The following is a 27,320-nucleotide window of genomic DNA, read 5'->3' as shown; positions in this document are numbered from 1 at the left end:
ACTGGGCATTGGGCTGTTCTCAGGCCAGTGACTGTGCTGTGGGAGAGGGCATTCCTGGCTCCATGCCAATTTTTTCTATGGCACCCTCCAGGGATCCTCTCTCTCTCTTATGGTTCACAGTCCTCTTGAGACTCCTGGTCTTGGGGTGAGCTCGTGGAGGCAGGGTATGACCCCAGTTACGAGGTTGTTGTGCTCAGTTCCAGGCTCCCATCCCTCCTTGGGCAGGCCAGCCTTCCTGGCCATGGAGAGGGCACTTGCCTCCATGGCAAATCCCACTTGTCGGAGTCCTCTCCCTCTCTGTGCTGCAACTGTCACAAGCCTCAACCACCAGACACCGGGCATAAGGGCCTCAGGTTTCTCCTCCTCAGGAGACCCCCTCTTTGCAGTCTTCCCCAGAACCTCCCACTGAGGAAATACCCTGCAAAGCATCATGCAAGAGGAAGCACATGGATTCCACTGAGGAGTCATTGACTGAAGATATGGATTTTGATGACAGGGAAGGGTCCCCACTGTCACCCTTTGATGAGGTGTCCTTTGGTGACATCCTCGAGATCCTTAGACAGAGGGGAGACTGGAAGTCCTCTAATCCTTCCTCTGAGGAATCCATATTCCTACAGGATTTTTGTGCCCAGCCCCCTACCTCCTGGGTCATCCCACCTGCCAATGAGCTCGTCCAGATCATCATCCAGCACGCATGAAAGGCTCCTGACACCCTGGAAGTGATACCAAGGAGACCAGATAAAATATTATCACCCTCAGCTGAGCACCCACATTGGTCACAAGGTCTTCCAGTAGATGCTATAGTGATAGCACCTGCAACTAAGAAGGATATGGCAGAAGAGAACCAAACTGTCCATCCACCCAACAAGGAGTTCCGGGCAATTGACAGATTAGGGAAGCATGTGTTTGCTTCATTGACCTTCACTGTAAGGTCTTTGAACTATTTGGCACACTTTACCAGGCTTCAGAGGGATCTTATCAGCCAGCTCTCTGAAACCTTGGCAGGAGCTGTTTCTGATGAGGTCAGTGACAACGTGACTTCTCAGATAGCCACCCTAGAGTCCATTTCCAACTCTTCCATGCATCTTATTTCTCACGCAACGGAAGGGGTGGCTAGAGTGGCAGGAGCGAATATAGTCACTAGACGACATGCCTGGATGCGCATTTGAAACTTTGTGGACTCCTTTAAGGCTTCCTTCATGAACACCCCCATCTAGGCCGCTTCTTTGTTTGGCCCTAAAGTGAAAGATATGATGGCAAGGTCCGAACAAGATGGCAAGATCCTGTCTGCCATTGGTGTCAGACACTCCACTACTCAGTGATTCTATTCCAGAAATCAGAGGAGCGGGAAGATGTGGCACAGGAAATCACAGGGCTCTTTCTGGGACACATGTGCTGAGTTCTCCCCTAGAGGCAGAGGGGGAAACTCAAATGGAAGATGCCCTTTTTGGGGCAGAGGAGGTCTGCGAAACCAGGGTTCCAGAGATTCATTTTCTGGCCAACCCTATCAGTGCTCCTGAAGCATTGCCCAATTGCTCATCTCTGGAAGTGGTCGGGGTTAATTTTTCCTTGTACCCCACTGCCTGGCAAAATATAACCACCGACTCTTGGGTACAATGGATAATATCCAGAGGCTTCAATCTCATCCAGAGTATTACCTGACTTTCCACCCAGTCAAAGGGAAGCAGCAGCACACAAAATCCAAAAGCTGCTACAAAAAAAGAGTCATCCAGATGGTCCCCCCAGACCAGATAGGATTCGGTTTTTACTCAAGGTTCTTTTAAGTGCCAAAAAAGACAGGGGACTGGAGACCAATTCTGGATCTCAGCACACTGAACAAATTTGTAAAAACAGAGAAATTCCATATGGTCATGGTTCAGTCTCTTTCCTCTTCTGGAAGAAGATGATTGGATGTGCTCTGTAGATCTTCAAGATGTGTATTACCACATAAAAATGGACAAATGCTCAAGAAGATACCTCCACTTCCACATAGGAGCCAGTCACTTCCAATTTTGAGCTCTGCCCTTCAGTCTCTCTACAGCCCCCAGACTGTTCACAAAATGCATGGCAGTGGTTATCTCTCACTTGCGACTTCAAGGATTCCAGGCATTTCCATGTTTAGATGACTGTCTCCTCACCGCTTCCACCAAGCATCTACTGGAAGAAGGCCTGCACTACACTCTTCTAACAGCTCAAAGCCTGGGAATCACTATAAACTGGGAGAAATCCAACACGACCCCAGCTCAGTCTTTTGAATTTAAAGAGGTACTGTTGGACATGAGAAATTGCACAGCATCCCTTCCGGAACACAGGTTTCACAGAATAAGGCAACAGGTTCAACCACTGCTGTGTCACCACAAATCTCCCGCTCGATCTATATTGCAGCTCTTGGGATCAATGGCAGCCTCGATCACCATTGTTCCTCTAGCCAGATTCCACATGAGGCGCCTTCAGTGGCTACTTCTCACTCAGTGGTACCCTCCACAACATCCTTTGTCTTTTCAAATAAGTGTAACTCAGAGATGCAAGCAAGATTTACTCTGGTGGATGTCTCAAAATCCCAAACAATGGTCTCGCCCTTTCAACCCCCATCAACCGATAGCCATGGTGACCACGGACACCTCCCTGATGGGGTGGGGGGGGCTATGTCAGGGAAACTCAGTCCTAGGCACCTGGTCAGAGACAGAAGCCCTTTTGCATATCAGTGTCCTGGAACTGAGGCCAGTGCTTCTAGCGTTGCAAGCATTTCATTCCATCCTTTCGTCAGGGACTATTACAATCCAATCAGACAACATGTCAGTGGTCTGGTACATCAACAAACAAGGGGGCACCAGATCTTACCAGTTATGCCAATTGGCCTTGAGAATATGGCAATGGGCGATAGCTTACAACCGCTTTCTAATTGCAATGCACATTCCCGGGAGCTCCAACGTGATAGCGGACAAATTGAGCAGGTGCATTCTACAACCTCACGAGTGGTCCCTCAATCCTATGATAGCTGCTCTGTCACCACAAATCTCCCGCTCGATCTATACTGCAGCTCATGGGATCAATGGCAGCCTCAATCACCATTGTTCCTCTAGCCAGATTCCACAAGAGGCTCCTTCAGTGGCTACTTCTCACTCAGTGGTACCCTCTACAACATCATTTGTCTTTTCAGATAAGTGTAACTCAGAGATGCAAGCAAGATTTACTCTGGTGGATGTCTCAAAATCCCAAACAATGGTCTCGCCCTTTCAACCCCCATCAACCAATAGCCATGGTGAACACAGACACCTCCCTGATGGGGTGGGGGGGGCTATGTCAGGGAAACTCAGTCCTAGGAATCTGGTCAGAGACAGAGGCCCTATTGCATATCAGTGTCCTGGAACTGAGGGTGGTGCTTCTAGCGTTGCAAGCATTTCATTCCATCCTTTCGTCAGGGACTATTGCGATCCAATCAGACAACATGTCAGTGGTCTGGTACATCAACAAACAAGGGGGCACCAGATCTTACCAGTTATGCTGATTGGCTTTGAGAATATGGCAATGGGCAATAGCTTACAACCACTTTCTAATTGCAACGCACATTCCCGGGAGCTCCAACGTGATAGCGGACAAATTGAACAGGTACATTCTACAACCTCACGAGTGGTCCCTCAATCCTATGATAGCGGCAAAAATCTTCAACCGCTGGGGCCAGCCATGCTGCGACCTATTTGCCTTCCCAACCAACTACAAGTATAGCAACTATTTTGCCCTAATCCCCCCACGGAGAGAGTCACCGAGAGACGCTCTAGTCCATGCTTGGCCCTCCGGTCTACTTTATGCTTATCCTCCTCTTCCCCTCATCTCCCAATTTCTGAAGAAAGCATGACAGTTGAAGAGCAAAGTGATCCTCATTGCTCCATATTGGCCTCAACAAGTCTGGTTTCCCTTCCTCTAGCCTCACCTGCTAGATCAACAGTGGATCCTCAATCCATCCCCAGCGTTGATCTCCCATCTGCAGGGTCTGATTCACCCCAATCTAACAACCCTGAAGCTGACAGCTTAGTTTCTCTACTTCCAATGACTGCCAGGCATGAAAACCTCTCGTCTCCTGTGTGCAATATTCTTATTGCATCTCATAAATCGTCCACCAGACTAATCTATCTTAGCAAATGGAAAAAGTTCTCTCTATGAGAAGTGAATAAACAATTAGACCCCTTGTCAGCCCCAGTTTCGGTGGTACTGGATTACTTATCACATCTTTTCCACTCTGGGGTGTCCGCCTCTATTATTCATGTGCATTTAGCTGCCATCTCAAATTTCCATATTGCTTTTCAAGATTCTTCACTTATGTCCCACAGACTCTGTAAAACTTTCTTGAAAGGGGTTATCCACCTAAAACCTCCCTTTAGAGAACCAGTACAACCTTGGGATTTGGCATTGGTCCTGCAAGCTCTAACAGCTTCCCTTTTTGAACCTGCATCTTCATGTTATGTAAAATATCTCCCTTGGAAAACCTTGTTTCTGATTGCAATCACATCGGCCAGACACTTGTCAGAACTTCAAGCCTTATGCATCAAATCTCCCTATCTTATCTTCCATAAGGATAGGGTATCACTGAAAACTAATTCTTCTTTTTTACCAAAAGTGGTGTCAGAGCAATCTATCAACCAATCTAATGACCTTCCAGTGTTCTTTCCTACCCATTCTAACAAGGGAGAGTATTGCCTGCACTCCTTGGATGTTCATAGGCAAATACGAGTTTATCTGGACAGAACAAAATCTACCCGTAAATCAGACCAACTGTTTCTGGCTTTTTCTGGACCTAGACAAGGTCACTCTGTATCAAAAGTTACACTGCCTTCATGGTTGAGAAATTGTATTACCTTTATCTACAACAAAAACAATCTCACCTTGCTTCATAGAGTGAAACCTCATTCTACAAGATCTATGGCAATTTCAGCAGCTTTCCATGCTAAGGCTTCCTTCACTGATATTTGCTCAGCTGCAACTTGGGCCAAACTTCATACCTTTATTCTGCATTACAAATTGGACTTGGCCTCCAGAGGTAGAGCTTCCTTTGGTTCCATGGTGCTCAGGAATGTCCTTCCATGAGGGCCCCCCCAGGGATACAGATAGCTGGAGACTCTGCCCCATCACTAAAGAATGAACGAAGATTAACAGCATCAGATAAAGAAGTTATGTCTTACTATAACGTTCCATCTGTGTTGTTGATCTTCGTTCATTCATTACTTCCCACCCTCCATCCCCCATCTGGAGGTTCCTGGTTGATCTCATGTACTCCTTTATTGTAGGTCTGTTATGACCAGAGGTAGCCTCTACTTTTATCTGTCAACTTGCAAACTTGATCTGAGGTAACACGGAGCAGACCATTCTGGGTAGGAGCTTGGCTCGAGAGTTTTTGGATGACATGAGCTTGATATTGGCCGGCTCAGTTCCGAGGATGGAACCGATAACCCATCAGTATTGAATGAATTAAGATCAACAACACAGATGGAACGTTATGGTAAGTCATAACTTCTTTTTACATTTACTTATCCATATTTTCTAAGTTTTATTATTATGGTTTTATTTAGCCTATCCCTTACAGCTGTCACAATAAGGTCCATATATCAACATTTGTAGTGCCAGAGGCTCAAGTTTGTGTAACTCAAAAAATGTCAAAACAGAATTACATACAGTTTTAACACTCACATAATATAATAATGCTTGTTCTATATCTTCCGTAGTATGTCACAGCTAACATTGTCATTCTGACACAGTTTTATACTTTATCTTTAGAAAATTACCTATAAAAGGTTAAATGATCTCATTAAAATGTATTGCATTTCTAAATTGGCTTTGACGTTATCAAATCTTTATTTCAGATGTGTTTTACATATATCATCTACAGTTTCCCATGGCTTATCATCATAATATGTACTCATAATATGTTCTTACCATAATCTCTACATGGCAGGTCATTTGTAATCTGTATATGCAACACTTTTATCTGCATATTCCGAAAATGTAGAATCAATAATGTGCAATTTTCTTTTGCCTGCAGATAAACTCTCCCAATTGTCTTTATATTTGTATCACAAAACAGCTCTTTTGAGGTCAGAGATCTGGATTCATGAACGCCCACACTAAATGTACACTCAGTGTGCACAATCTGTATTCAAGAACATCCCTACCATATTTTTATGCTGTTTATTCACTCAGAAAGATTAGACTAAGTGTAGATATAGTGTACACATTGTGGTAATCTTTATGAATCCCCCTTGATATGCATGGCTGCAAGATAATCAGTAGGACAACTACAATTAGAAAGAAGAAGGTGGGAGTTATGCTTGTCTTATCTGTTCCCTAAGAATGGTGTACACTTAGTGTTGGTGTTAATGAATCTGGCCCCATGTTCTGATCATACTCTAAAAAAACAAATCAGTCAATTAAGTTGTTGAGTAGGACTACAAAACTGGAAGGTAACATTTGTTAGAATTGATTATAACAGTCTGGTCATCTGCATAGGAGAGACATGATTTATTTAGTTATTTATTTATTTATTTTACATTTTTACCGCGATAGTCCGAATGGATACATGTCCATTTTCAATGGAGGCCCAGGGAGAAAAGCTCCACAAAGACAAACTTACATAGATTACACAGAAGTTAGCAAAGAATTAAAAAAACAAAGTGATTATATACAATGGGTTAGTAGTGTTCCCTAGTAGGGACTCACAATTGTCATGGACAGACAATTAAAAGTAAGAGACATCAGATTGGAAGCAGAACTTGGTGATGTAGTTACAAGTTATGATAATTGCAGAATATGCTTTTAGTTTATAACTTAATCAGGGTTGGTACATGGGCATAGCCAATTCACTTTGAGATACTGTTTGAGGTTTTTTTTGAAGAGACTTTTGGAGGATTGTAGGGTTATATAGTTTGGCAACGAATTCCAGGTTTTGCCAATGAAGTTGGCAAACAGGGATTCACCATCAGAGTTATTAGCTTTGTGGGTTTGGACCAGTAGTTTATCGGCTGACCGTAGGGATCTTAGATTGCTATATAATAATATTTTTAAGTGAGGGGGTATCTTCAGGGTGGTACAAAATTTTGTGCCCTATTAAGAGTTGATTGAATTGAATTAAGCTGGGCAGTTCTAGCAACTCTAGTTGTTTAAGGTTCTGACAATGGTGGGTTCTATAGGTGGAGCCAGTGGCGAATCTGGCAATATGATTGTAGCTATGGGTAAGCTTACCTAGTTTGGATTTGTTGAGGTTTGAGAGTACAGGTGAGGCATATAAGAAAGTAGAGAGTAGGTGTGATCAGGCAATTGCAGTCCTAGCCAGTGGGGTTAAAAATGTCTTGTTTCTATACAGTGAACCAAGCTTCTTATTTATGGTCTGTATGGTTTTGTTGACCTGTAGGTCAAATTTGAGATTATTGACTATGCTAACCCCTAGCAGTTTGGTGTGATTATCTGGGGAAATAGTGGTACCATTGTTAGATGTGACAGAGAATGAAAGTGTGGTGGATCTACTAGTGGGAGAGAAGAGTAGAAGTTTAGTTTTATTGGGGTTCAGAAGTAGGAGTTGATTGGTGAGCCAGTTCACGATAGTGTTAAATGTATTTTGGGTTAAGATTTGCAAGTCGGATGGGGAGGTGGGTGAGCAGATGAGAGTGGAATCATCTGCGTATTGGATGCAGGTGGCTTTAGGGATAGCAGTGTGGAGGTTGTTGATAAAAATAGAGAAGAGTAGTGGACCTACTATGGACCCTTGAGGGACACCAAGTGTGAGAGGTAACTGGCTGGAGAGTTTGACCTGCCATAGTGCTGCCTGCTGTCTACCAGTCAGGTAGGACTGGAACCACTGGATAGCAGGCTTGTTGAGGGAAATAGATTTTAGTGAAAGATTGAGAAGTTCATGGTTGACCATGTCAAAGGCTTTTGATAGGTCAAAAAAGAGGGCAGAGGTTAGCCTATTATCATTCCTGTTTTGGTTTATGGCAGTAGTAAAGGAAAGGAGGGCTGAGGTGGTGCTGTGGTATGGCCTGAAACCATGCTGGGAGTCGGATAGTAAGTTATTCTGCGAAAGGTATTGCATTAGTTGCTTGTGTACACATTTCTCCATTATTTTGGCTAGTGGAGAAAGAATGGCAATGGGTCTATAGTTGGATATGTCTGAGGAGCTACCATCTTTAATGAGTGGGATGATGTGAGATATTTTCCAGAGGGAGGGGATAGCATTTTCAGATAAGGTTCTGTTGATGAGGATAGATATGGGATATGCAATGGCATCTGCAGCTATTCGCAGGTACTCTGCAGGGAGGAGGTCAGCAGTGAGGGTGGTAGGTTTTAGATTTTTTAGAAGTGTTTTGATAAAACTAGTGGATATTGGTTGGAAGCCAAATTCCAGGTGATTGTTAGGTAGATTAGGCATGTGGTTTAAGATTAGAGGGGGTTAGTTGATTTGCTAGGGATTGGATTGTTTCAGTGAAAAAGTTATTAAAGGCGCTAGCTATTGTCTCTGGGGAACTATGGGTGTAGTTAGCCGGGGATGGGGTGGTGGAGTGACTTGGACAAAGTAGTTGATTTAAGCCTGCCCAGAACTTTTGAGGGTTGTTGTGGTGTTTTTGTAGGTGATTTTGGTAGAAGCTTTTTTTATCCAGTAAAATAGATTTTTTTGTATCATTCCTGAGTTGACGATATTTTAGATGGTCAAGTGGGGCTTTGGTTGTTCTCCAGCTGGCCCAGGCTCTGTTTCTAGTTTTGATTTTTGCTTTGGTATCTTTTGTGAGCCATGGTGCTGTATTTGATCTAGTTTTTTATTGTACGTGCTGGAGCATGGGAATCAAGGATACTTAGGAATTTAGTGTTAAAGTGATCTATGGCCTCCTCTAACGTTAGATTTTTAGTTTTGACAAGTTAACTGCTTTTAATTCATTTTGGAATATAGCAGCACCAAAGTTTTTCCTGTTTCTAAATGTTTTATATTTGGGCTGTTGAGGGTTTCCTGCCTTATGTTTTATGATATAGGTTAGACAATGGTCGCTGAGGTCATCAGGGAGAGTACCAGCTGTGTACAGTTGGGGTTGGTTATTAATTAGGATCCAGTCTAGAATACTTTCCTTGTTGGTTGGTTTGTTTATCCTAGTGGGAGAGGTTATGGTCTGTTTAAACCCAGATAAGTTTATATGAGTGGGGGGGGGGTCGGAGGAGCAGGGGTGCCAGTCGGTGTTAAAATCACCAAGAACTATGGTTTCTTGGGGATAGGTAGTGGATAACCAGTAAAGGAGCTCTTCTAGGGTATTTAGGTTACAGGGCCTCGAAAGAGTCCTGATGATGACAAAAATTTCCCAGATATAAGCTTGTGATGAGTTTCTTCCTCCAATTCTGTCCACTCCAAAACAGTAAAAAGTAAAACACTTAAATGACAACCTTGCTTCATTCCTCTACTAATCTGTATTCACCATTCAAACCAACCATTCACCAATGGAATCATCCAAGAAGAACTATAAATATATTGCAGTACATTATCATATATCTTTAAACTTCTTAATGTGTTCCATATTCTACTAATTTTGTATCCTAACAATAGTCCATTCTTTCTAGTCCCAATGCTTTCAACAACTTCCTTAATTAGCAACATAACTACAGTAGATTTACCCATAATTCCATGTATCCCTTCATATAATCTATTATGAAAGACAATACTTAATACTATAGAATTTAACAAAATACCTTGTAATCAATATTGTTTAGAGCTAATGGTCTCCAGTTAGATAAATCTGCTGCATCTCCCATCTTACAAATAAATCTCATAATGCCTTCACAATTCTCAATAGAACCACTCATTCAACATTTTGAGAAAAAAAACATCCCTTTTTTGAGCTCCATATATTTATAAAACCCAGATGGTTTACCACCAGGCCCAGGTGATAAATCAACTAGAGCTTTAGCTAATATAGCATTCAATTCTTCTAAAGTAATCAATTTCCCCCAAAAGATATTGATATTCTCTTCTGAAAATAGGGGAACAACCTTCCATACTTTTTAGGCGCAGAAAAGGGAGTATACCTTTTTGCACCAAAGCATTTGATATAGGCCATAATCTCAGAGTCTGTAGTAAGCATATCCTCATTTTCCCTTTTGCACACCACTTATTATTTGACTGGTTTTAACAAGTTTACAAAAGAATGAAGAGATTTCCATTTTTACTACAAGAAACTACAGATTTGCCTATATAGTAATTTATGAAGTATGTCCTCATTCATTATATTTAAGTCTTTCAAAATGACATCTAAACATTGCATCATTATAAACTACACACTCAGAATTAAGAATAGCTAAATACTTCTCTTTGTGACATTTTAGAGCACATTTCTCAATATCACAAAGTAACTTTTTAACCTTATGTTTAAGTTTAGGACACACACACCATGATGTCCATGAATGATAAAAAAACTCATGAAAACATATTCAGGATGCCATAGAATGGTTTCTAATAGCCAATTGGGCAGACTTTTTATACCTTTTCTTTCTTAATAAAGGCATTATCAAGTCCAGTTTCAAGCAACAATGTATAATGGTTAGTAAAATGTAAGGCCATATCTTGAACTTGAACTGCCTTGAAATAAGGAGATAATGCAAAATAATTTCAGTTTTTAGTCTGTTCTATAAGTAGGGTCATTATCAGATCCAAGCTTATTCGACCATATTAAAGAGATAAACCAACATTAGAGGGCTTGTCTTAAATGACAGTTTAAATCCCCCATCAAAACAATTGGCATATTCACAGTAACATAATGCTGTAAAAGAAAGAATACATCTTTGAAATGTAGGAGCCCATATATACATATAAGTGTGTGTGTGTGTGTGTGTGTGTGTGTGTGTGTGTGTGTGTGTGTGTGTGTGTGTGTGCGTGTGCATGTGCATGTGTGTGCGTGTGTGTATTACCTGAAGGCTTAAAGAGCTAACACAAAGATAAATCATGAGTCTCCCTGGTAAAGCTGTAATGACATCCAACAAAGAATATGCAGGCTTTATTTAACAAAGAAAGACTGCAACAAAGATCAGTACCCAATGTCCAGACTACTTTATGGCTTCATATAATTTTTACCTGTAGTAATATAGTTAATTTTCTAATATCAATTAAATGATAAAGACAGCATTTATACAAGTACAAACATTCAAGACTACAGGACTTCCAAGATGGCTGTAGATTGAGTAACAGTGTAATTCTAGCTCTCCCAATGTGAAAACAGAAACTTAATAATTAAAACACAAAATTAAAAAACACAATAAAAACAAAAATAGTGAAATGGGTAGAAATGGATTTAATGCTAATGCCACTCGAACTCCGAAAGGTTGAAATAAATTTAATAATAAGCACTTTTGTCCAGTACAATCACTTGAACTTCTTCAGACAAGACAAAATCACTACTTGTAGTTTAAATAACCCTCCGAGAAGTCATGTGATAATAATTAATGACATCATGATACCACCCCTCAATAATGTTAACATTAAAAACAACACATCAAAATATGTTCCTCCACAAAATTGAAAATTATACAAACAAAACTTTGTGTATATTTAAAAATATTTTACATAAACAACTATCTTTCCAAAGCTTTCAATTTTAACACACAGTGAATGGAACAAAAATCATTCAGACCAGGAAAACTATATGTGTTCAACCTCAATTGCCACATAAGCTCAAATTTCTCTAATCTTAATACCCAGGGGCCACCCCTAATATCTTTATTCACTTGATCAATGATTTTATACTTAAAGGTGTGCCCAGGGTTAAAGGAAACATGCTTTGCTAAGGTATTATGCAAGTTCCTTTTATTAATACTATATTGATGTTTGTACAAATGATCTTTAAATTTGCACTCAGTCTTCCTATATAAAAAGTTTCACATCCCTGGCATTTAGCCAAGTAAGTCACTCCTTTGAGTTACAGTTAAATTTCCCCCTTGATATTATACTTTTTACTCCTGACTAAAAAGGTTAGTGTTTATATATTTACAGCATGGGAAAGCTTCACATTTAATCATACCAGGGTTCTTTACAAGAGGAGCTTTTCCCTTTTCTAAAATGCATTTGATGTTAGCGCCCTTCTTAAAGATTAAGTTAGGTTAGGTTGGTCATTTGTTTTCCCCCCCTAAATTCATGTATCCTCCATTAGAAATGCCCAATTGTTTTTCAAAAATTTTCCTCAAAGAGAAAGAATCAGTACTAAAAGGGATGACAAAACTTAAACTATAAGGAGTGATGTGTTGTTTTTAATTTTAACATTATTGAGGGGTGGTGTTGTGATGTCATTAATTATTATCACATGACTTCTGAGAGGGTTATTTAAACTACAAGTAGTGATTTTTGTCTTGTCTGAAGAAGTTCAAGTGATTGTACTGGACAAAAGTTCTTCTTAGTAAATATATTTGAACCATTTGAAGTTCGAGTGATATTAGCATTAGCCTCCGTTCCTAACCATTTCACTATTTTTGTTTTTAAAATAGAAATGTAGCAGAGAAAGCTAGTAGAGCTAAACGTCTAGGTAAATTTCAGTAACTGGCTAGTACGTCCACTGCCTGATTGCCAGGAAAAAAGAAACACAGATGACCTGAAGGAAAATCAACTACAAAAGGTGACAAAGAAACACTGACTGGTTGTTAAGCAAAAACTAGTGTAAGCTCCAGACATGATGTCCAGTAACCTAGAGGAAAGTATAAGCCAATTGCATTCAGACCTGATTAAAATAAATGAAACACTGATGGAGTGTATCAACTCAAACAATAAAAGGCTGGAAAAATGGAAGAAGCTTTAAACACATATTCAGATAAGGTGATAAAACTGCAAAGCTCAGAGGTTGTAATGAAGAAAAGGCTGGCTGAATATGAGACTGCACAAGAAGAGATGTTTAAAAAAATAATAGAATTAGAGGACATAGCATATATGGAAAACCTGAGATTTTCTGCTGTACCAGAGAAACTGGAAGGAACAGACTGTATTAATTTTATGAAAGCACAAATAAGCAACTGGACTGGTAATTGAAAGGGTACATCACATGTATGCTCCAAACCTGGCTATGAGAAAGCAACCTAGACCTTTAATAGTAAAGATACAATCTTACCAGCAGAAGGAGTTGATTCTGACAAAACTGTGGCAGAAAGACAAAGTACTAAAAGTGGGAGACAACAGTGTGTTTGTCAAAAAATTATTAAATTATTCAGGGAATGAGGAGAAGCAGGCTTGAAATTCAAATTGCTGTACAGAGCTATCTTCAAAATTGTTTTCCCTGGAGGGACAAAATCATTTTTTGGTGAAGTGCATGCTAAGGAAAACATACAAATGTTTGGCCAACAAAAAGTGAGCTGTGAAACAGAAGGAGATTCTGCTTTCTTTTCTTCTGGTAATAAAGACCACATAGAGCCTGTGCCAGTGAAACGTTTTCCAATGTGTCAATGGAAAATGCTACAGAGAAGGAAAAAAGCACAATAGTCAACTAGAGGAACAGACGGTACATTGGAAATGAAGCAGAGACACTGTTTGAGTGATGAATAGGAATAAAACTAGTAATGTGGAACTGACAAATGTGGGATTATAAAACAATAATTATATTTGTGAAACATGTCAGAACAAGAAAATCTTGAAATATTGGACTTTTTGGACTTTGTTAAACTTGTAGGGGACTCTAAATCATATGCCCTATTTCATGTCATTAATGTTCGGAGAATAAAACCAGTAACCTGGAAATTAACTAATGTGGGATTACAAAGGAATAATTATATTTGTGAAACATGACAGAACTAGAAAATCTGGAAATACTGGACTTTGTTAAACTTGTAGGCGACTCTAAAGCATATGCCCTATTTCATGTCATTAATGTTCAGAAAAATACTGAGCAGAGGGGAAAAGGAGGGAGACTGTTAACTGTAAGTAAAACATTTTTTTTCTTAATGGTACTATTTTAATAGTGCATGATTTTCTTTATGTGCTATAAAGTAAAGTTGTCTCAGTTATTTTTAAGTGTAATAGCATACTAAGGTAAACAGGTGCTCCTTTTTTATTTCTCCCTTCTTGTCTCTTTCTTGTTCAGTTTTGAAAAATGTAGGCACTGCAATGTTAAAGAACAAGAAAAATCTGGTGAGCATGACAAAAGAAAAATTAATGTACTTTTTCTCATTCTTGCATGGGGGGGTGACTGGGTTAATGCCCTTAGCTTAATCTAGTAACAAGTTTTAAGAGAAAGCAAGTAAATGAAAAAGAATATTGAATATTATAAGGCTTTTTTCTAATAAACAAATGTATACTTGGCAGTTTTAGTCTAGTTCTCATGTTTTCTGAAAGCATTCAAGTGTTTTCCCAGCTGAGAGAGCTATAAAGATAAGACAAATCCAGACAGCAATTAGTAGAAGAGCAGGCTGAACCATGTGTCTTAGTATGTATAACCTTTTTTTAGGTTATCTCAAGTCTGTTTGTGTAGCTATCAGTTTGGAATATTTGTTCCCATTAGGAGGGCAAAACTTCAATATTTGAAGATGCACATAGTTTTGTGTGTTATTATTAAGTTAATACATTTTAGGGGGTATTGGGAGTGTTTTTTTTTGAGGGCTTTCAATAAAACAAAAAGTTTTGTAAGATGTGAAATGAGATCAAATGGAGATGACAAGAAACAGCTGTATAAAAGATTAACCTGCCAAACAGTATGCATGTAACACAAAAGCTGGAACTATAAAAGGTGGGAATAATAACTTTTTCAAGAGAATTATTCTTTTTATGTCTTTAAACATCAATGGCCTCACAGATAAATACAAAAAAAGAAAAAGTAGTGAACTATATTAAAAATGTAGAGTGCAAATAGTTATGCTGCAAGAGACACACTTGGAAAGAACCGAACATGTGAATTTCATAAAGAAATGTTTTCAGGATGGTTATTCAATGAAATACCTGGGTCAAAGGAAGAGAGGAGTACTTGTATTAATTGCAAGAATATCAATCCATAGTTGGACATCATCCAATAGTGATGGAAGAGGATAAAAAATAATAATGGTAGATTTGTAGTACTAAGCGGCTACTGGCAAGGAAGGGGATAGCATTGGCATGTATTTATATTCCACCAAAACTGGTATAATGGAGCTTAAGACAATTCTAGAAGAAATAATCAGCTTTCAGCAAGGAATATTACTTATAGGTGGGGAATGGAATTTGATATACAACAGTGAAGATTTGTCTGGGGGTCCCAGAAGGGAAAATACAACAAAGGAGGATAGATTTTTGAAGAAATGTATGAAAATAAGTAGTATGGAAGATGTGAATTTGGTACTAAGGGTTCAGAGTGAATTTACATATTGTTCCCCAAGATACAAAAACTGGGCTTGGCTAGAGAGAATGTACATTTTAAAGGAACATGTGCATTTAATTGAAGGTCTTGATATGCATCCAGTAACTATTTCAGATCATGCACCAGTAATAACTAAAATAAAAACCCAGGGAAATGAAATAAAAATGAGACACTGGTGCTTGCCCACCTGTCTGTTAAAAAGAGAGGAATTTAAGGAATTGGTAGTGGAAATTATTCAGGAGCTATTAGAGAAGACAAACATTTCTTCTGAAACTATAGCTAGGGAGTGGGATAAAATTAAAGTAGAGTTTAAAAAAATAGGGTGGAAATAAAATAAAGGGAGATATGGCTAAGAAGTAACAAGAATTATTTAGAGGGACTGACAAATGTTAATGTATTGCAAAGTAGGGGGAATCCCACAGAACAAGAAGTGGAGCAACTGCAGAATGCTAAACAGAAAATAAGGGATTAGCTTGATAATATGCATGAGTTTAGAAAGATTGCTGTTAAGCAACTGTTTACTGATAATAACTCTAGAGCACAAAAACTTTTAGCACAACTCAGACAACAGAAAGTAGAAAGGGCTATTTCCAAGCTTAAGGAGCCTATACCAAGCAAGATAACAAGAGATCCTATAGAAGTATTAGAAATATTTTGGAAATTCTGTGAAAGTCTGTATAAAACAGAGAAATATGGAAATCAAGAAAAGATGCAAATAGAAATATTTATGGAAGGACCAAATATGCCAAGGTTAGAGGTGGATAAGTCTCAATTACTAACAGGATAGAAGGAGTTGAGATAAAAATTGTGATGCATAACCAATCTACAGGAATTTCCCCAAGAATAGATGGTATTTAATGGATGTTTGGATGCTAGGAGGGAACAACTGATAAAGATCAGGACAGTTTTGTTTAACAGTATTTTAAGAGGAGGAGAAATACAAACATCCTGGAAGAAAGTAGTGGTAGCTGTAATATATAAAGAGGGTAAAGATCCATCAGATCCAGGTTCATACAGGCCCATTTCAGTACTAAACCATGATTATAAACTGTTTGTCTATAACGGCTGAAAGAATGGCAAAAGTGATGGCAAAATTGATAAATATGGATCGGTGTGGTTTTATGGAGGGGTGGCAAACATTTGACAACATTAACACAACACTGATAATCCAGAGGGAAGCAGAATATAAGAAAATACCATGTTATTTATAGGCCTTGATGCAGAGAAAGCATTTGACAGAGTAAGCTAGGACTTTATGAGCAGGGCAATGGAAGCATTTGCATTCCCTGATAAAATTATATGGTTGATTAAGAGACTATATGAGGAATCAGAGGTAAAAATTAAAGTTGGTGGGGTCCTCACTGATAATTTCTGCTTAAGCAAGAGGAACCTCTCTCCCCTTTGTTATTTGCATTATATTTAGAACCATTGGCAAAGAAAATAAGGGACTCAGAAATCCAAGGATATAATTGGTATGGTAGTCAAGAAAAGCTGGCTCTATTTGCAGATGATATTATTTTATAGTTGACAAAACCAGAAAGGGACATTACAGTGTTGTGGAACATTTTAAGACAGTTTCAAATCTTTTTGTGATACAAAATTAATGAAGCTGAAACAAAGACAATAGCGGTAAATTATGTACCCACACAGTAATCGATTCAGCAATATCCATATTTATGGGGACATGATAAAATGAAGTATTTAGGAATATGGATTAAAAAATGATTCCAGTGCATCAGCTAAGGATATGTGGGAAGAGACTAAAAAGATATTACAAAACTAACTGAGAAAACAAAAGCTCTGTTATATGGAAATTGATAGTAAGATACAAGCAGTTAAAATGTTTTTAGTCCCCTTAGTCTTATACACAGGTCAGGCATATTTTTATCAATCAGAAGAGAAGTTGTGAATAGCAATTAATGAAGAGCTGAAGTATTTTATCTGGGAGGGGAAGATGGCAAGAGTCAAGTGGAATAAACTGATTCTTCAAATGGAACAAGGCAGATTGGGATTACCCGATTGAAGGGGTATTTCAAGGCAGCACAGTTAAGGCTCCTATACATAGCACAAGCAGAAAATTATAATTCAAGGTGTAAAGGGATGATGATGATGAAACAGGAGGAAGCTCAAGAAACAAGGAGAGACTGAGATTTTGGATGCAGACCTTTAAAGAGAATAACAATAATCATACTGAATATTATATTCATAAAATTGCAGAAAGTATTCTAAGAACTAAGCCAAAATGGGAATGGAGAAAGGAGATTCTGCCTATAAGGATGACTGCCATTAGGGATATAAACAGTAGCCAAGAGGGGGCTTGAATTTATTGGATAAAACTGGTAAAGGAACCAAGGTATTAAGAGCAAATAACTAGAGAGGAAACAGTAATAAAATGGGAAGATGCCAAGAATTTATTTGGACTGCAGGTTAAAGCTTGCCTTCCCTGTCAAGGATTGATCTCAGACTATAGGCAGAGAGAAAGAAATGGGGGAGGGGGTCCTAAATGAAAGACCAGCACTGGTAGAATATTTAGTAGAATCTAGAACAGAAACTGATGTTAAAAAAGGAACAATTAGTAAAGCATTTACAATATTGCATAACTATAATAATCAATCAGAGGACGATAGACCAGATTGGGAAGAGAGACTGGAGAAGTAATTTGCAAAGAAACAATGGGGGATATATGTATGTCTCCCAAATATGCAACAAAGTCCAGAAGGTTTAAGATCTTTGCTTGGAAGTGTTTACACAGATATTTTTATACCCCAAGTAGACTCCAAAGAAATTTTCTTCTGGTAGACAATGTTGGAGGTATGATGTGGAAGAAAGAGATAATTGGGAGTATATTTTCTGGGAGTGTAATGAGTTGTCAGGCTTTAAAGATTCCCTGCAGACTGCTTTGTCAGAGATACTGGGTGAGCAAATTGGTGTAACAAAGGAATTTTTTTGAGCTATGATACAGAATTGGAAATGCTAGACATGGTAAGGCCTTGCTGAGTCTAATTATGGTGTCTGCCAAGAAACGATTACTAGAAAATGGAAATCAGAATCTAAACCAACATTACTAGAAGTAGCGAATATAGTAAGAGAAATAAAACAAATGGAACTGGGATCTTTAGAAAAGGGTAGGAGCAAATTACATAGAAAAAACAGGAATTGTGGAAACAGTACATGCAGAGGAGGAATGAGATTTTAAAAAAGGTAGGATTTGAATGCACTATATAATGTTTGACTGACAATGGATAAATTATAAGTGATATATAATGTTTGCAACTGCAATTGTGTCAATGTGGTTTGTAATGTATAATGTTTGCAACTAGAATTGTATCAGGATGGTTTGTTTTCATTTATGCAAACGTAATATTGCTATGTCATGTTTCTTGTTTAAAAAAAACAGTTTTTCTCTTATCGTAAATCCTATGATTAATGTTTAGACCACAAAAGAAAAGATTATACCTTCCCTTTTTAACATTTTTCTTAGACCCTGCTTTTTATTTTTCTTTTATGCATTCTCTGTACTCCCATCACTGATATCATGCTCTGCCTTATCACTAAGCATAGTGTGATCTTTGGAATTATTATTATTAGGAGGTAGGTGGTGGTGCTGCGGTAGCCTTGTCGCCTCACAGTAAGACTTTGTCCTGTTCGATTCTCAGCTAGACCGTCTTCTGTGTGGAGACATGCGTGAATGGTCGTACCTTTGTTGAAGGTTGTGCATCAGAGCTGGCAACTCAGCACGTAAAAATCTACTGACAATCATTAGCGGACCAGAGTTCCGCTGTGGCAACCCCTAACCGGGAAAAGCCGAAAGACACAACATTATTATTAGGAGGTAAACCTACTTTTTTAGTAGCAACAACAACCCCCATATCATTCACTGAAACAACATAAGGTTCAGTGACTGTATAAACCACACCTTCCTGTTTTTAAATTTCAGTGTATGGCAGTGGAATCATATGTGCCATGAAGACATGCATGTTTTACAGAAAGTTTTACAAGTTTTAATGTCTAGTCTCCCCATACTGAGAACATTTTTGACATGTACATTCACAATTAATATGTGTAACAGAATGTGTTTTAAAATGCCATTATCTTTTTCCAGGGTTAGCCAAACTTCCTGCCCACCATTCAACATCTGCAATTGTCCATATATCCTATTAATCTCATCCTCAACTCTACAATGGGTAACAAAATATGCAGAGGCATCTTTTTCTATCGCTGCAGACCTAAATTGTAGAGTTAATTTCTTTTTTTAATACCATATTTAAACCAGTCACTGAATAGTCAGACCAGGGAGCACAAAACTATCCCATCAGCTTATACAAGACATTTTTCTGCTACCAGTGCAGATTCAAAAGAGTGGTCACAAAGGCAGTCATTACCAATGTGTGTAAAAGCATGAATATCAGTATTTTTTACCTCCTAAAGGAGTTACCAAATTGTTAAAAATTTCATACCTGTTTTTAGAGGAATCATTTTTAGGTTATATGCTTATTACTGGTAAAGTCTGTGCTTTAGTAGGCAATTGTATTCACTCCACGTTTAACAGCATTAGCATATGAAATATTTGGATGTGAAGAAAATCCTTCCATACCATCTAAAAGTTGAACAAAATCTGCTGACCAAACAAAACACTTGTGCAGTCCTTGACTTTTTTTAGTAGTTTGTCATAGCTTCCTGCTCAGGATGCTCCTCCATCTCCACCTTATCCATAATCTGACTCCACATAATAGCAGCAGCATTTTCAGATGATTTATCTTCCAAAAACAAGGACTGTAAGGTATCATTACACAGTCCTCCTTCCATTGCCTCTGTAACACAGAAACAAAGGTAGCCTGGAGGAGGTGAGGTAATAAACTCCTTTAGAGAGGAGGACAAATGTCTCTATAAATTACCCCAGTGGTGCAGCAATGCAGAGCTGGATCTCCCAATATGGCTGGGTCCCGGTTATAAAGCCTTAACCCAGGCTTATGTTGATCAAGAGAATGTGGAAAGCCTTAAAAGGTCCTCCTAAGGTGTCCTTATAGAAGGTGCCTATGGATAGGCTTCAGGGACTCCCTCGATGTAGCCTTGACAAAGGCTATTGTGCGTGTGACCTTGAGGATAGCTAGTGAGAAGCTGTCATTGTAGCCTTGACAAAGGCTGTTGGGTGTGTGTCCAAACAGTGTACCTTAGTAGGCCTGGAAATAGGCTTCAGAGTCTTTATAGTCTGAGTCTTTAAAAAGGCTGTGGGGGATTATTATAGGTAGCCTTGATAAAGGCTGTGAGAAGTGTGAATAGTGCCCCTGCAGGAAGAGCCTTGAAAAAGGCTGTAGGAATTGCCTTGAAAAGGCTGTAGGAAGAGCCTTGAAAAAGGCTGTAGGGGGTCCTACGAGGTAGCCTTGATAAAGGCTTTTGAGTTTGTCCCTTCGGGATTGCCTTGATAAAGGCTTTTGAGTGTGTCCCTGCAGTGGTGGCCTCATAGAAGGCTACAGTCCAAGAGACCTAAAGTATAGCTAAAAGAAAGGCTTTCAAACTGAGTTCCTTTGGATGGCCTTTAAAAAAGCTCTGCAGTACCGGAAACCAGACAAATAGGTAACAAATAAGGAAAAACAAAAAGCAAAACCAAAAGACAAACAGGAGTTCTTCAGTGGTCAATGTTGTTTATTCCAAACCGTCTAAGAGCAGTTCCAAATATTGAGCACGTATGGTGTAATGCTTTTAGTTTTATACAGTCAGTTGGGGGCGTGGTAGTGGGGCCCAACCCTAAGTGGGTGCAACCTTTATTGGGATTTGATCACCCAATATGACAACAGCACCTTACAATCTCACTGGGTAAAAGATTGAGACATTGCATCCAAGGGTCTTAGTCTAACAGTGGATAGTGCGTAAGGATCTTGTATGGTTTAATATGCGCTAAAACTGTGTGTTAATATTTGTAAAAACACTCGAATATGAAATTGCAGTGTCAGGCTACACTTTTCACCTAAAGGCTTCATCAGGATGGCTATTAATAATTATTCAATAAACCTTAGACCATCTAGAGACAACAGAAAAAAAAAACAAAAAAACTAAAAAAATGTCACTCTCACAAATGGAAAGATATGACAGAGGTTGAGGGTGCAGGGTTTGTGCAAAAGGAATAAAGAGGAGGCACATGAATGCCAAGCAGTGGAAAATGAGGGCCACATGTTCAGGAAGATGTGGACCATGGCCCGGGAGAGGTGATGTGTGTGGTGCACTAGACGCAGTTCTAAAAAAAGAAAGTGTAACAAAATTTGGAAACTAGGCGAGAGAACAAAAAATGTGAAAACATAAAAGAATGGTGTATTCATGCACCTAAAAAGTAAGGTGGGACATGAAATCTGGGGCCACGTGGGGGAGCCACTAATGAGGTGGAGCGGGCTACACTAAGTATACCAGGAAACCAGGCCAGGGATGGCATGGTGAGCCAAACGGGGAACCAACCAGCGTGGTGGTCATTAGGAGGGGCTGAAAGTGGGAACAGAGGGCAGGGAATGCCAGAGAAACCAGGGAGGAAGAAGGGCCCTCTAGGGGGAAGCCACCCACACTGGACAGTTTGAATAATCAGTTAATAAAAAACAAAGTGGGAATGGAGAGCTGCTCGGGGAGTTGAGCGTGATCCCTGGTCTCAAGTGGGGAAAGAAAAGTATAGAGAGGTCAGAAATGAGAAGACTGCTCATGGAGCCGCGGGGATCACGGCAACGTGGGAGAGTCACAAGGGAGGGGAAGCTTCCACGAGGCCTAGAGGATTGGCTGAGGGCTACTCACCTACCTCACTAGCTGTGGCCTGAGTGAATAAAATGGAAAGGTGGCGACAAAGTGCCAACAATAAAAAGAAAAACAAAAGAAAATAAAAATATTAAAAATTATAAAAATAAAAATAAATAAAAAATAAAAATAAAGCAGGGGCACAGATCATGTACTGGGAGGGCCTAAGGGAAGGGAAAAAGAGCACCACGGGGGAGGTACGGGCTGTGCCCCATGTGAGCCTATCTTAAACAGTTATCCAAGGCTAAACGAGCTAGGGAAAAAAACAGACATAAAATAGACACAAAATTGTGAAAATTATTCCCAAAATGTCTTAGAACATCAAACAAATTGGAAAAATCCTGAATGGCCTTGGCTATAGAAACAACCTAAAAATTCATGGGTGAGGAAAACCATAGAAACAGACAGAGTTAATTAAAACTATGTAAAAATAATTCAAAATATGAACAAGTCTGCTTACTGATGGAAGTGGAGGTATCCATGCCATGGTGGTGCTGGTCCAAAGAGACTGTCCATTAGTGATGTATTCTTCTGAGATTGAGCACTGGGATGAGGGTTTCTGCATAGTTGAGTCCCGGTCTTGACCTGACTTGTAAAAGGATCTGTCACTCCAGTTCTTTTTTCTCTAGTAGAGCATTGTAGTTGCCCATAAGGGGGTCATGAGCCAGATGGTTCAGGATGTGGAGCTTAAAGGTGTTCTCGGGTGTCTATGGCATGCAATGAAAACTGACTGGTACCCCTTAGTTATTTTAAGTTGTGAAAGTGTTTGGCTATCCTGGTTTTGAGGGCGTTGACCGTTTTGCCCACATAGAAAGCTGGGCATCTAGTGCAGGCTGCCCTATATAGGTTGCAGTTGCCCTTAATGTTGGGATAAAACTGCCTCTTGTTATTAGGGCAGTAGAAGCACATGGTGCCACTCATATGTGGGTAGTAGTTGGACGGATATCTGACACATCTGTAGAAGAGTTGTGCTCCATACCGCAGCCATCCTGTGTGGCAAGCTGAAGTTTCCGGAAGCATAAAAAGAGTAAGGGAAGTTCCCAGTGCCCTGTCTAAATTTCCCCTAGTGAGTATGAATATCACCCCTGGTCTCCCCTGAAAATCTCTCATTGATCTAGTGAGACTAAATTAGTCAAGAGAATGTAAATAAATGAACCAGTCCATCTCTGATTTGATGGTCATTGGTGAAAATACTTATTTAGACAACTGAATGAACATTAAAGTAGATACAGTGGATAAAAAAGTGTACACACACCTGTTAAAATGCCAGGTTTTTGTGATATAAAAAATGAGACCACAATAAATCATTTCAAAACTTTTCCCACCTTTAATGTGATCTATAACCTGTACAATTCAATTTAAAAACAAACAAATCTGTTAGAGGAAAAATATAAAAAATAAAAAACATACAATAAGCTGGTTGCATAAGTGTGCACACCCTTAAACTAATACTTTGTTGAAGCACCTTTTGATTTAATTACAGCATTCAGTCTTCTTGTGTACACACCTGCCATCAATTAAAGACACTCTGATTAACCCCAAATAAAGTTCAGCTGTTCTAGTAGGAATTTCCTGACATTTACTCAGTTGCCTGCTACAGCAAAAGTTATGGTTCACAGAGAGCTTGCAAATCATCAAAGGGATCTCATTGTAGCATGTTACAGGCCACCCTCACAAACTCAGGAACCTCACATGGCCTTCCTGAAAACACTAGAGGGGATAAATGTATCACCAAACACCATCATACTAGGTGACTTCAATTACCCTAATATAGACTGGGAACACTACTCAAGCCCAAACACCCTAGCCCAAAAGTTCCTGGAATTCATAAACTCAAATGCCATGGAACAACTAGTCACCATCCCCACAAGAGGAGATAACATACTTGATCTCATCATCACGAACATGGGAGCACAATGTTCAACACCGGAAGTATACCCCTCACTGGTGAGATCAGATCACAAACTAATCTCGCTGGAGGTCCTCATCCCACCCCACCTGAAATAAAAAAGACCACAGTAAAGAACTTCTCAAAAGCCGACTTCACACTTCTAAAGACTAGTGTGGTCTCCTTTAAGGCCCCCGAGCTGGAGGAAAACAGTACTCAAGCCGCTGAATCACTTACAAACACCTTCTACCAGCACCTGCAGGACTGCATGGATAAGGCAATCCCAAACAAAACAAAGACTCTTAGTACCAAAGGCAAGCGTCCAGTCTGGTGGACCCCAGCCATAAACAAACTCTACAATAAAAGGAGGAAGCTACTACAAGATAGAGCAAAATCCTTAAAAGGTAAGACACCCTTGATCACTATAAGTAAAAACTAAGAGCTCTCATAAAATCATCCAAAGCAAATTTCGAGAGAAAAATAGCTAAAGACTCAAAAGACAATCATAAGGCCTTCTTTAGCTATGTTAGAAACCTAGGAGGAAACTCCCAGATATGCTCAGAACTAGTTCAAAATGATGTGAAGATTACTGATCCTACAGACATTGCCAACATACTGGCTGACAGGTTCAGTGCAAACTTCTCCCCTCCCCAAAAGGAGAGATATCTATACCAAACGATTGCAGCCCCCAAACATCTCCAGCCAAGTGAGAATTGCTCTCTCCAAAGCAAAAAACACAGCATCCATGGGACCTGATGGTGTCCCCGGCTGTGTGCTCCACGAACTCAATGAGGAATTAAACCCACAGCTAGGACAGCTGTTTAATCAAAGTCTTACCTCTGGATACGCACTCCAGGGAGTGGCGCACTGCAACTATGGTCCCACTTCACAAAGGCGGTGCCTCCACCGACCCTGGAAATTACTGGCCCATTAGCTTGACAAGCCTTATCTGCAAAGCCATGGAGAGGATCATAATGGACCTCATAAATAAAGACATAGGGAATTTGCAGACTTTGGATCCAACCCAGTTTGGCTTTGTCAAAGGCAGATCATGCCTTTTAAACTTGGTTGACTTCTTCGAAACAGTCACCAAAGCCATTGACGAGGGAAAGGCAGTCCATACAGCCTACCTCGATCTGGCTAAGGCCTTTGATACAATACCCCACTCGGGTATCATTGAAAAACTCATCAGCTTAAATGTTAACCCATACATCACAAGATGGGTTGCAAACTGGCTGAGTGACAGAACCCACAGGGTCAGAGTTGCTGGCGCCATGTCAGACTCAAAGCCTGTCACAAGTGGTGTCCCACAGGGCTCAGTCCTGGGCCCACTCTTGTTTGGCATCTACTTTTCCGAAGTACAAGCAAACACAGGAGGGTTATGGCTGACAAAGTTTGCAGATGACTGCAAACTGGGCCATAGTAGAAAACACATCTGACACAGATATCCTTCAGAAGGGTCTCACAGAAACGGATAACTGGTGCCAGAGCCATGGCCTGAAATTAAATGCCAAAAAATGCATAGTCATACCCTTTGGGAAAAACAAGGTTACCCCTAGCTACCAAATAGGTGGCAATCCACTGAGTACAGAAGAAGTTATCAGGGACTTGGGGACCCAGGTTGATAGTAGTCTGTCATTCGACACCCATGTAGCTAAAGTAGTTAGGAAGACCTTCTACATTGCCCACCTTATCATGAAGGGATTCTCATCTAGATCAAGGAGGTCATAGTCTCCCTTTACTCATCACTCATCAGACCAATGATTGAGTACAATGCCCCATTCGGGATGTATCTGACCCGACACTTGCAGCAGCTGGAGAGGCCACAAAAGTTCCTCTCCAAAAGGATAAAGGGTCTCAAAAATCTGTCCTATGCTGCCCGACTGAAAGAACTCCAGCTCTATTCAGTCGCCACCGCTTGCTCAGAGGTGACCTTTGCCTAACATACAAGGCCATGTCAAACCCAGATTTGATGAATATGCTTCACCTCAAAAAATCTAGATCCATCAGAGCCACAAGGGCGGGAGACTTAAACCTCAACACAGCTATTAATAGGACGTGCTGGAGGGATAGATTCATCACCCAAAGACTCCCTATGCTGTGGAACAAAATCCCGGTACATGTGAGGCAGAGCACCTCGCTGGCCTTGTTCAAGAGAAATCTTGACCAATGGATGGGAGATCGCAGATATACCCCAGGGATTACCTCAGTGTCACTGCTCGACAGAGGCACAGCAAAATAATGGGTATAGTTCCCCATACTAAAGGGGTGGCGTAAGCCACAAAATGATGGGCTAGGCTTGTAAATGCCCTCGGGCAGATAGCCTAGTATGAACCTATGAACCTATGAACCTATGTTGAAAGGTATCAATCAGGAGAAGGGTACAAAAAATTTCCACAGCATTGGATATACCATGGAACACAGTGAAGACAGTCATCAAAAAGTGGAGAAAATATGGGACAACAGTGACATTGCAAAGAACTGGACTTCCCTCCAAAATTGATGAAATGACAAGATGAAAACTGGACAGGGAGGCTGACAAGAGACTACAGCAACATTGAAGGAGCTGCAGTAATTTCTGGCAAGTACTGGTTGTGTACTACACGTGACAACAATCTCCCGCATTCCCCTTATTTCTCAACTATGGGGTAGGGTTGCAAGACAGAAGCCTTTTCTTACACAGGCAAACATCCAGGCCCGGCTAAAATTTGCAAAACAATACATCAAGTCTCCCAAAAGCATGTGGGAAAATGTGTTATGGTCTGACATTTTGGCCAGAATTCCAAAAGGTACGTTTGGCCCAAAAACAACACTTTGCATCACCAAAAGAACACCATCCCCATGGTGAAGCATGGTGGTGGCAGTATCATGCTTTGGGGTTGCTTTCCTTCGGCTGAAACTGGGGGTTTAATCAAGGTGGAGGGAATTATGAACAGTTCCAAATACCAGTCACTTTTGGCCCAAAACCTAATAGGAATTTCACCTTTCAACACAACAATGACTCCAAGCATACTGTGAAGATATGTGAAGGCTGCCAGCCTAGCTAGATAGAATTTTGTAGATAATTCTTTTTTTTCTCAATTTTCTTTTTATTTTTCAAATACATTTGAATGAATTCCATAATATTTATACATAACATCTTAAATAACTATGTACACTATTTACATTAGCCTGACACTCTAACAGATCTTAATGTATACAGTTACTTTATAAGTATGTCCAATCCATTATCAGAGTATCTGATCAATTATTGTATAGTGTCAATCAACGATAAGACTTTTCCCAAGGGTTGTTGATGAATGGCTTTGGATAAATTCTTATTTCTTTAATTTTAATTTTCA

This window comes from Protopterus annectens, chromosome 1.part1 (genome assembly GCF_019279795.1).
Source record: "Protopterus annectens isolate FY-2018-M chromosome 1.part1, PAN1.0, whole genome shotgun sequence".
Lineage (NCBI taxonomy): Eukaryota > Metazoa > Chordata > Ceratodontiformes > Protopteridae > Protopterus > Protopterus annectens.
The sequence above is the reverse complement of the archived record's forward strand: the minus strand, read 5'-3'. Positions refer to the sequence as shown.